The following is a 12,324-nucleotide window of genomic DNA, read 5'->3' on the forward strand; positions in this document are numbered from 1 at the left end:
GCACTTCAGGATCTATGTCCTAACCCAAGCCAGACAATAGAGCCAGTGAGAGGTAAGTGCTGGGTGGCAAGAGCAAAACCAGCAGCTGCAGACACTGAGTCTGAGGTGCTTTTGCCTCCCTGTTTCTGCCAGTGAATAACGGCAACTCCCTACCCCAAGAATCTATTGTACAGAAAATGATTTCCAAAATGCTGATATAGTCAGGTGGTGTAATTAAAAGATGCATGTTTGCATGTCAGGTAGAAAAACTACGTTGAAGATTCAGTGACCCTGACAGGCCATTGTTCAGAGGGTAACAAATGTCCTGGCATTACTCTATCATGCTAAAAGTCTGAGGTAACCTACTGGCTGCTCTAAACTTTGTCACTGCTTCCCATTATAAGTGTATTTAGCGATCACCTCACTTCCATTAGGCTAAATACCAAACCTGTGTCACATAGATTAGTGTCTTTTCACAGGATCTCTAAGTTCTTTGAAAATCATACCTTCCTCCCAAGTAATCAGCCACATTCACAATTTTCCCACTTTTAAAGCATCCAGTTCCACAAGCAGTAAATCATTATTTCCTTTGCTTTCTGTTTCATGCTTGTATTATCATGTATCTTCAAAGAGATGCACTCATATTAAAACTTGTCCTATAAGGAGAATTTTTCTCGTTCATTCTGTATCTTGTCAGTGAGTCACTGGACCACTGATATGTTTTCTCTTCCTTGCATTATCTTAAGTGCATCTGGAAGAGCTTTTACTATTGGTACCTGTGTCACATCTGTTTGAAATTGACCAACAGAGTTCAAAAACTTTCAGGGGACACTTGAGTGACAGAAGCATTTACAGATAGCTAAGTTAGAAAAGTAAAACTTAGTGTTGCCATTACTCCCAGAAAGATGCCTCAAGAAAGAGACATCTATCACAGCTACACTGTTGGCTGAGAGGGAATTTTTACACTCATCTTTTTTTCACTTTTGTGCTCTCATTTGTAACATATTCATGACAATGACCGTATAAATGCTTGCCACCACTTTAGGTTTCTGTCCTTATCTACCTATTCATATATTTTTGTCTACATATATCACTAAAATCTTCAAATGCTTTTATGATAGGAAGCTTGATAGGAGAAAAAAATAATTTAAATAGTAAGATAAGACAGCCGTGTGTAAAGGAATACTTAAAATATGGAAAAAAACAACTAAAATCTTGCTTTTGATCACAGTTCCTCTATGTTCCATATGTTCCATAAGTTGTCTTGTGGCCTTTTTTAAAGTCTTAAAAAGGTGACATACTCTTATATCTGATTTACAAAGATGATTACGACAGGCTTAAGGTAACCAGACAGAAAACTTACATCCTTTGGCTGAGATCAATGCAGCAGTATTGGTTTAGGCCAGCTGATTAACCATACCTAATTCAGTAAAGGATTATTAGGTCTGTTTAATGAATATTATTAATGCTTGTTTCTGGACAGTGTGTTAAGTAATTTTCAAGAGAAAAGCATCTACTTAATGGGCTAGACCAGGAGTAAGAGAACTGAGGCAGGATACAGCAATGTGAATACCAGCACTGATACTGTTACACCTCTCTTTTAAGACTAATTTAAACACCTTTTCCAACAGATAATCCACTTTGTTGGAAAGATAATGAAATATAATTTAAGTAAAAATCTAGAGCTTGCCTGATTCTAATTTCATTTTTCTTAGTATGAAATAAGTATGTCATGAGAGATATAAGCAAGAAGGGGTTCAGCAAACACAGTCTCTGTGACTGAGTAGCTGTCATGAAATACACTGAATGTGTATAAGAACACCCTAAGAATTTCCCACTGTTTTTTCCCATCCGCTCTGATCTTTACCTGCTCAGAATTCCCCTCTTACTTTTCATATATATCTATATCTATCTGTATTTGTATCTGTATCTGTATCTATAGCTATATCTATATCTATCTATACAAACGGTAGCAATACAGTCTCTTGTTCCCAAACAGGGAAACACTAATTAATGTACTTTTAATGCCTTTAATGCTCTAAAGTTAGTGGTCACCTTCTTTGATGCTGTTGATAGACAATGACATCTTTGTAAGCTTAAGTGTTTTCCATAGTAACCCTAAGAGAAGACCACTGGAATACTCCAGAATCACACCCAGGAAAAAATGTTTTGCCAGCAGTTTCTTACCTGGTTTTATCTTGCAGATCTCAGAATAGTTACTTGGCAACACCAAGGAAAAAGCTTAATGGGTATCAGTACTCCTCACACACTTGTGAAGCAATTTTGCCTCTTGATGGATAATGACAGCAATTAGATATCTGAAGACTCTGCTACTCTAATCTTTTGTAAGCAGGCCTTGGTCAACTCAGCTGTGAAAAGTCACTGTTTATAAATTTAATTTTTTGCAACTATGACTTGCAAAAGTTGGGGATAGAGAGAAGGCCACAAGCTATTGGTGTATCTGCACTCTGCTCAGATTTAGCCTGCCTCATTTTATACCTGAAGAACTTCTACAGTCAAGGAGCAGATACACTTGCATGCCAGGCTGCAGAATCAGGCTCACTGAGTTTACCATAGTGTCAGTCTCCAGAAAAAATTTTGTATTGCATTGTTTAACAGATACATCTGTCAATCATGTTATGCTGTCTGGTTTCTTCTGTTGGACCTAACAAAGCTCAAACTGAATTCTTTCACATACATGTTGTGGAAGAACATTTCTAAGAATAGGAAACATAATGAATGACCAAAAAATCCCTCTTTCTCCCAGTCTAGCTGCACAATATTCTTAGTCATATTCAATGAAATATTCCCTTCTCACCTTTTATATTCAAATTCAGTGAAGAATGGCAACTAGTTGAAATAAATTTCTTTTAGCACATGGCAGCTAATTTGGAACAACAAATTTGATCTCTGCCCTAGGAGTGACTCAAGGCAACTTATTATTAACATGTGTATAGACATTTACAAAACATTCCTAATTTACAAACACACAGATAATCTGGGGTTTGGGTTGGGGGTGGAGGGGTGGAGGGTGGGTTATTTTTTTGTTGGTTTTTTTTGTTTGTTTGTTTCCTGACAGGCAGGCAGTCTGTCTATACTTGTCTTTCATTTATGATAATGTAAAAAAACTCAAAAGTAGCACACTGATTCACTATCAGTGTTATCAGTTTTACTTACCTATTTCATTGTAAGAATGGGATACATTACAGACAATGTGTCCTAAGTTTTGAATTATCCATTAAATTTGGAGTGCAATAATACTGAAGTTGACAAATTGAGGCATAAGGATGCTTCTGTTTGGAGCTTTACCATCCCTTGCCATCTTTGGAATGGATGTAAGTGATTTAGTATTAATGTCTTTCTTCAATCTATTTAGAAGACTGTTAAAAGAGTTGAGTAACATTTATGTCCTTTCACAAATGGGCATACTAGTATGTAATCCTCTGTCCACTCCACAGAGTAAAAAAAATTTCTGTGTTAGAGCAGGAAAAAAAAAGCGGAAAGAAAACTATAATAGTAATACAGAATAATACCTGCTATGATAAAATGACTCTCTCAGATTAAGCAAGTGTTTCACAATGCCTTGCATTGCCTTGCGGAAAAGCAATACTACAATTGAAACTGCTCTTCAGAGAGAACAATTTTATGAGACCAGACTTGTTTAGATGCTCTTATCTATTTGTTCTGTTTAATAAAGATGTTACAGCTTTCTTAGTTGAAGCTACGTTTAGAAAGCAATTAGTATATTGATTTTAAGACTGCTGTTTTCCTTGATTGCTTTTAGAAAACTGCTGGCTTAAAATTATTCAACTTTACATTTCATACACATAATTTTTTTTAACTGGGATAAACAACAAGCATAAGTGCAAGGAATCAGGCTAAAAGCAGCCTTTAAATTCATTGCTGCAATTCTATTCAAACAAGTAGAGTAGAAAAAGATTTGGAAGGTTTTCTTTAGAGAAATGTGGAAGCCAAATTAAGCAAAAGAGTATGTTTACTTTTTAAAAGTAATTAACTAAGTAAGTAGACTATTATCTCTATAAATGGATGGATTATATAAGGAATAGGTAAATATACCATAGTAAAACCTTTTGAAGTTTATAGGTGGACAAAACAGATAAAATTACTTGTCAGAAGCAAGCAATAGCATTAGAAACTATAATAGCACAACACAGTAAGTAGTCATAGTACCACTTCTCATTCACAATCTTTGCCGACTCTTACAGAAGAACCCTCTAGGTTTTTGGCTTTTTTCCCCCTATGTTATTTGTAGAAAAAAATATAAGGTTCTCTGAAGTACTTGTGAAATCTGTTCATTTTATGCATTAAGAACCCATAACTTGGTTTGAAAGTTTCATCTTAAGTTTTAAAGAAAGAGGAAGAGTGAGAAGATTTTTAGTGCTGTAAATCTGGATTCTGCCATCTATCTTTTGCATGTCCTTTACTTGAAGTGCCGCATAATTCCCCTCATTAAGTGCTATACAGTACTGGAATTCCTTCAGCTGACTGCTAATACCTGGCAAACATGCAACAGCACATTTTCACATGCATCATATATCCTTACCTTCCTTTCCAGATAACTTTGAATATAAGGTGTTGTTGAACTCTGACAAATCTTGGGTTTTCATAATGTGTTTAAAAGTAATTTTCTGAGGCATTTGCTTTTAAAAGCATTTAGGCACCTATCTGCTTCTTGAGTTGACTTCCAAGGCAGAAATGCATTTAGAATTGAAGATTAGTAGTTTATTCATTAAGTTGTAATTTAAGATAGTCAGTGCAGCTGGTGCCTTTCCAACTTGCGCTGTTGTTCCCTCCCAAATGTCCTCTTTGACTGATAGTTTACTGTTAAGGTATGGCAATTGTATTTCTTTGCTTTTAAGTAGTACTTCAGTTAGAATCTGCTGGAGTTTCCATTAGATTTGCTTTTTTTCATAAACAATTATTAGTTCTGCTGTTTGCAGCACTGCAGGGTCCTTTGTTATTTTCTTACTAGCTGACAGAGCCTGTATTTTAAAAAACTGTTAATTAGGAAACTGAAAATGTCTCTCCTAATTTGCTGTTATTATGCCAAGCACTGTTTGTGTTAACTCTGTCTAAGCAAGTTTTTCATAATAAATCCAATGGCAAAAGTGAGAAATGAGAGACTGGAAGTTTGATATCAAACCCTACATTGAAGCTCATTGTGTTTGCTTTAAAAGTACTTGCTGTACCTGTATGTAAAGTCTCGACATTGTTAATTGGTTTTGCTAGCATGTAATAACATTTCAAGTTGTTTCAGGGATATGATGTTCATAAATTTGATAAAGGCTCTCAAGTGCTTTCTTTAAACCCAAATGTCTATGGTGAGACATTTTTGCTATTCAATGCTGTCTGTTATTAATATTGCTAGGATGAAGATATTCTGGGTCAAAAATCTAGCATGCTATTCACCTCAGCTACTTCTTTTATTCTGCTTTAAAGAGTTTTCCTGGTGCTGTACTTATGAGTGATTTTCCTGTTCTTATTGTTGAAAGCTTTCAACGCTTCCCTAATCTTGATCTTCACCTTCAGCTTTCCCAGATTTTAATTTTCTATTTCTATTTGTACGTCGTTGTGACTTGAAACAATGCACTGGTTTGTTTTGGACATTTAAATTATTTTACAGAAGGATCACAGCATGTTAGGGTATTTTTACATTGGGCATTTACTATTACTTGAAAAATCTGTTTGTTGCTTTCTTGTTTAAGGTGTTTCCAGACTTCCCTGTTGTGGTAGATACTGCAAGCGTGCCCATTAAAAACTTGCTAAGCTAGATTTTACAACTTCACAGCCAGAACTTTCAGTAATCTCTTCAACATCCTGGGAATACGATTCATTGGTGTCTGATACACAAATGTGCCTACAGATGTGCCATTCATTGAACAACGAGAAGAGAAAACTAAAGTTAAGAAAAATTTAAAAGTTTCCCCTGTTGATACAACGGAGGAAAAATGTGATAAACTTGAACTTCTGGAGAATGAGATTAAAGATGAACACTTTTTAGCTGGAGTCACCAGCTCACAACCAGGAGTCAAGCTTCTAAATTTGTTCAGTGGGAGGAAGATGCCTGCTTGCCTGAAAACTGTCATCTAGTTTTATTTCATGAAAGGGGAAAGAGCATCACATGAAGGAGCATGCTGAGTTATAATTCACAGAAAGAAACAGATCTTGGCATCTCTAACAGAGTGTGCTGGCCACATTTTTTGCTTCTCATCCAGAAGAAATTGTACCTGTGTTTTCTGTCACCGCTGCCTGTTTACCCAGCCAGAAAATCCCCTACTTTGACATCTGTTCCTGATTGCACTGCATCTATCCTGCCTTCTTTTGAGAATGTCCTGAAGCCCAAGGCACTTCACAAATCCAGTAAAGGTTTTATTCCATATTTTAATAATTCTATATTTTTAGGATACAGCATTGTAATTAATAATTCTGAATACTGATGTAGCTTGCATATGGTCTGCTTGGGGGTCCTGACAAAACCTACTTGCCATGGGGTTTTTCATTTCAGGGATTGTCCAGGGAAGACCTTGAGATGTGGTATCTAGCTACCATTGGTCACTTGATATCCAGGGGTTGACAAGTGGGCCAAGCACAGAGTTTCAGTGACAGCAAGTAGGTCCACCCTGGACTCTGCTCTGAAGGGACTGACCAGGGCCACTCTCTAAGGTGCTCTACAGCAGCTGGAAGAACACATTAGCAGGAAGCAGCATGTTTGGAGGGCTTTTGGGGTATATTGTAGCTATAACATTAGAGCAGAGCTATACCATGTGAGCTGATGGTTTGTTTTATTTTTAAAGGAAAACCTAGACATTTTCCACTTACAACAAAATGGTAGAAACACCTCCAGCCTACATAGCTTTAAGGCAGCTTGCATTCCTTCTGAAGCTCTTCACACACTAAACTGTGATCTGTATCAGTGCGTTTTGGCGTCTTAACCACAGATCAAACCCTATGGTGTCACCACTCTGCAAGGCATAAAATCATACCAGAAAAACACTTCGAAAAAACTATCAATAAATAAGTCTTCATGAAAAAAAATGAAGTTTCATTGATTTCTCATGTTCTTCTTCTTTGTGTAAAGTCAGCCACCACCAGAAAATGCCTGTATGTGGATTAGTAAATAGCTTCTTGAGTAACCATTGATGTGCTGTAATCTTCTGGCATGAGGTAGAAGATTCTGCAAATGAAAGACTGAAGAGACTTTTTATTTAATATTTAGGTGTATTCCAGTACTAAATTGTTTAGGGATTTTAAGTCTCAGCATTAATCATTTTTTGTTTGGTTTGTAGGTTTTTTTTAAATTTGTGATGTTTCCTCAAAAGTGGGGGAGTTTGTTGCTTTTTAAATCTCTTTTCATTCCTTTCCCAGATAAAAATCTTGTCCTTTTCTCACAAGGAAATTGAGCAGTCTGGTATCATAGGGACAGATCAGAAAGAGCAGGTGTTAAAAGGTTTAAGAATGAAACAGCAGAGTATAACAGTTTGATCCAAAGATTGTTAGAAACTGTAAATATAGGAAGGAATTAAGATTTGGGGTTTGCACCAAGAAAGATCAGTTAAGAAAAAATAGTGGACTGATGTAATTACATTCAAGTGATTTAAATGACTAAACATTAAAAAATTGTAAATAGTGTAGGAAACAGAGTAGAAAACAGCTATCATTAGGGAAAGACTGTTGCAATTAAACTAGACCAAGTTTAGGGTAAAATTTAGTCTTGGGGCTTATCAGCATGAGTTATGCTTACAGACCAATGGTAGTAAAGTACCTCAGAAGTTTCTGTGAAGCTTTTGCCAGTGAAAGATAAAAATCTTTCATCACATCTTGAATGATATCCTTCATGGCTGAGAAAAAAATATTAAGTATTCTTGGTCAACATTTGCAAAAATATGCTTACGAATAGTTACAACTGTTCAAAAACTACAACAGAGAAGAAAAATAATAGGCTTTATTGTTTTGAGATAATAGGAAAAAATAAAAGTCCAGCATTTCTTGGAAGTTTTGGAGTGGGGTCAGAGTGCATAATGAAAGCACTGGATCCAGTTTTACTGTGGCTGATCAGGAGTCAGCCAGAAATTTCAGGAAAAAATTATAATTTTCCCATCACTTGTCATATTGGAGATTTTTATCTTTGCATTCTCTTCCAGTTGCAGCCATCTTACGAATACATACAGCCAATTTGCACTGCTTTACAGTGCAAACTGTACAAGAATATGCCTGAAATTAAATCTAAACAGCTCTTAGAAAATATAATTGTATTAAATTCTGCTCCAAGATGCTTGACTCAAGTATTCATCAGCATCTATGGCTCTTTCTAAATCTCTCTTGCAGAGATTTTGGCACAATAAGAACTCATTGGATTTGACATCTGCATTTTCAAATCCTTTTAGTTTACAGTTAATGGATAGTAGACAAAGATGTAGGATGCCCAGTGTAAGTAGTTTCTTTCAGTGTTTCCAAGAGAATTACTTAGACATAGCACTACTATCATACAGTGATCACAAAAATAGGATTAATGATAAGCCATGAAGCATATGAGTCATGAAGCTTTTTTCTGGTGCTTACTTCAGAGGCTGTTTTCCATTGGTGTAACATATGAGAAGAAATCTAATTTATGGGATCCCTATCTAAGGATCTAATTAAAAAAAAAAAAAAAAAAAAAAGGACTAGTAAGAGAGGTCTTTGTCTCTGAGAAGAAATTACTAACAGTTTTGATATGAGTTCTCTTTATCAGCTGAATTTAGGAACACATAATCATGTCAATCCAGACTTCACTGTAGTTTCACTGTGGAAATGAACCCATTTTATCCCCATCTCACCTCACTTTTTAAGACTGTTAAGCAATAAATTTCTCACTTCATTCACTTTTAAGTCACCTTAAGCTGCCACATGTTCCTGTGGCAGGTTTGCTTTTGGGAAGTAAAGAACATGACATTGGTGACAATTTCTATGCATCTGCTTGCAAATAGTTTGAAGTTTCTTTATACTCTCTCTATGTTGTTATCCATAACATCATCGAGAAGATTCTCAGAGCAAAGTATAACTGCTACCAGCCATCTTAAAGACCAGAATTCATCTATATATTTTTACAGTAGAAGGAGTGTTGAGCACTTAGAGTCAGCACTCCAAGGCAGTGGATCTGTACAGGCTTTCCAGCACAGTCACCCCCTGAGCCTGAATGCCTGATTCTAACTCTGCTAATACTGATTTATGTCAATCAAATTCCAGGGACTTCAGAGAAACTGCTGTGGGATGATAACTGCCCTCATTAAGCAAGTACATACATGGTCAGTACCAGCTTAACATGGAAAGGAAAAAAAATCCTGTAAGCTCATTTTAAGATATGTCTGACATTTGACTGTACTTTTCCTTGTACTGCTCTAATCTGTTTTCACTTCTGGGGCAGAAGAAAATGGATCCTTCAGTCTATTGGTACTCATAGGTACCATATCAATTTTCCCAATCTTTTTATTAGTGCAACCTTTCAAACATCAATAAAGCACTTAACATGTTTGTGCTAAACAAAAGCAGTCTGTGTCTTCCCAGTGTAAGCATAGAATTAATTGCTTTGCAACAGATAGACTGCCACCACTCCAAAACCAGGGTAACTTAGCTCAAAACCAGGACCATCAAATGTAAAGAGAGGATGTCAGCAAACAAAATTACCATTGTTGAGCAGTACTCAGGACTGAGAGGGTCAGCAAATTTAGAAAGATCACATACCAATTAGATGAGGCACATCAACAGTTTCAGGAGTGATGGCACGGTTTCTTGGAATTCTTGGAATCCTGTGACTCTGCAAGGTTATTTGGGTTGGCATAAGATTGGATTTTTTTAAGAATTTGTATATTTTTATATATCTTGTGCAACTGCCACATGTGTTACCAGGGCTGTTGCTCTGAAACAGATAGGGGCCTTATCCCCTGATTCGTTGATGTATACATCTTTTTTCTTGTTTTTATGTAAAGTAATAAAATCTCTTGAATGGTAGAACAAACAAATGCTTGCAGTTGATCTGCTGTGGGAAACATGCCTGTTGCTAATTTCACTTTTTCTTTTCAGCACAGTATTGAAGTAACTCAGTGGCCAGTACCAGCTCAGAGGGGGTTTTTATTCTCTTTGTTGTGGATGCTTTTTAAATTGTTTTACAGAACAAAGAGTAAGAGTCCCTGTAGCTCAAAAAGGCATGAAGAGACTTTTCCTGACATTACCAAGAATATTCTAGAAACCCATGACCCCAAGGGAATAGGCAGGTATGGGGCCTGGATCCCTCCTCAGCAAATGCAAAGCCTAGGCAGAACCTGCTGTTACTTTTTTCAGTGCTCTCCTCTTACTGCGGCCAGTTGGAAGGTATAAAGCTTCAAGGCTGTTTCACTCACCTCCTGCATTTTAGACAGAAGGTCTTACTGTTTCAACATGTTATTCCATAGCAGAACTTAATTACCTTCACTGAAGAGTAGCTGATACACTCACCAACGTCCCTGAGTTTTCTTCAGCTTCTAACCTTGTAGTAACATGAGTGGCTCATAAAAGATGGTTTTGTTATTTTTAGAGCTGCTTGATGGTGATGAGCTTGTATAAAGACATTGAGTCCAGAAGATAATCTGGGCAATGTGTCTTTCCAATGTATCCTCACTTAATAAATGCACAATGGGAGTCATCTTTGAATCAGGTCTGGAGCATAACTTGATTCTGCTTTTCTTTTTTTTTTTTTTTCAAGCTATGGCATGCATATATTTTGGGAGACCATCACATTTATGCTATGCAAAGAATTCATTAAGAATGTGACCTCTTGGAGAAGTGTGGTCCTTTTTCACTCTGTTGTTTCTGGAGTGCCCTTGCACCCCATTACATTTTGTCACTGTGCAAAGATGCATGTTTTGAATTCCCAGGTACAATTTCCAGGATTAATTACTGAAGGCTATAAGGAGACTCAGTGAAGCAAAAAACCTCCTGATTCTTGCTTGTAAAATACAACCCTGCAGCAGCAGGGCTTTACACAACTATGCAGGTTAAACGATGTACAAACAGGTGACACACTTCTAACATACTTATTAGCTACAATTTTTCACCAAGTGTTTCATCTCCTTTGCTGAGAAATAAGAGCCTATTTCAGAAGCTCATGAAATGTTATTGCACAGAAAGCTTATGTTATCCTAGACATCTAGGTGACTTAGTAACACAGCATCATGTCAGGTGCTCTTTGTCCTCTCACTCCTGATAATTAGTTGAAACTCAGCATTCAAGAATACTACCTTTGTTAAATGCCTGCAGGATGAGGTAAGACTATAGGGTTAATGTCAAGATTTTATAGATCCCCACACATAGTCTAGCAGGGAGCAGCCTTGAGAGGCAAAAAATTAGATTACTTACTTTTTCTCATTTTCACCCAAACTCAAGTATATGAAATTTAGATGAGCTTTTACTGTGGCAGATACTAGGCCTGATTGGGTATTCATGCTCATGACATGCTCAGTCTCTATATATTTTAGCAGAATCACTCCTTGTTCACTTCAGTGCAAATGGGGCCTGAATTAAAGTTAACGTTTTGTTCACTCTTTTATAGACTTCTCTATTACCCCCCAGTCCAGAAAAAAACTGGAAGGGAGGATGACAGATGTTCTTCCTGACTTTGGGGTGAGATTTTCCCTACTTCCTGTATAGAGAGAGCTTGACAGTGAATCTCAGGGTATTCAGTAACTGCCAAGGCAATACCAAGGAAGACTGCATAGCTGGTATCAGTTCTCTCTCAAAGAATGTGAGACAAATAATAGAGAGGAATAAAAGAATACGAACCAGTGAATACAAAATTCTCCTTTGCAGTATAGTTTGTGCAGTCACTTATGTCAGGGAAGAGTGGATGTACAACTCTGCTGTGCCAAAATGGTAGTACTTTGTGACCATGACAACTTGGAATTAACAGATACATATGGTACAGTGCCATTGAGAATCTGCTCAAGGGTTTACATGGAAGTGGAACAAGGCTCTCAAGTGCTGTGAGCATAAAATCAAGGTGAGTAAGACAAATTTAGAAGGCAACAAACCACCACTGGAAGGTCTTCCAGATTATAAGCAACCTACACCTTCCAATAAGTCATAGTTTCTGGTTTTGATGATGTTTGCAAAGGCTTGACCTGGATTGAAACTATATCATTGGTAGTATTATAAATGTTACTGACAACTACAACACCAAATTAAGGTTTATGATGTATTTTCCTCTTGTTTTAGGAAAGAGAGCTTGAGAGCTTTGAAAGGCAAAAGCTTTTACCACTTCCTGCATGTCCTTGTGTCTCTGTACATTTATAGTTTATAGGCATATTGTACTATGAC

The sequence above is a fragment of the Haliaeetus albicilla genome, chromosome Z (assembly GCF_947461875.1).
Source record: "Haliaeetus albicilla chromosome Z, bHalAlb1.1, whole genome shotgun sequence".
NCBI classification, from domain to species: Eukaryota; Metazoa; Chordata; class Aves; order Accipitriformes; family Accipitridae; genus Haliaeetus; species Haliaeetus albicilla.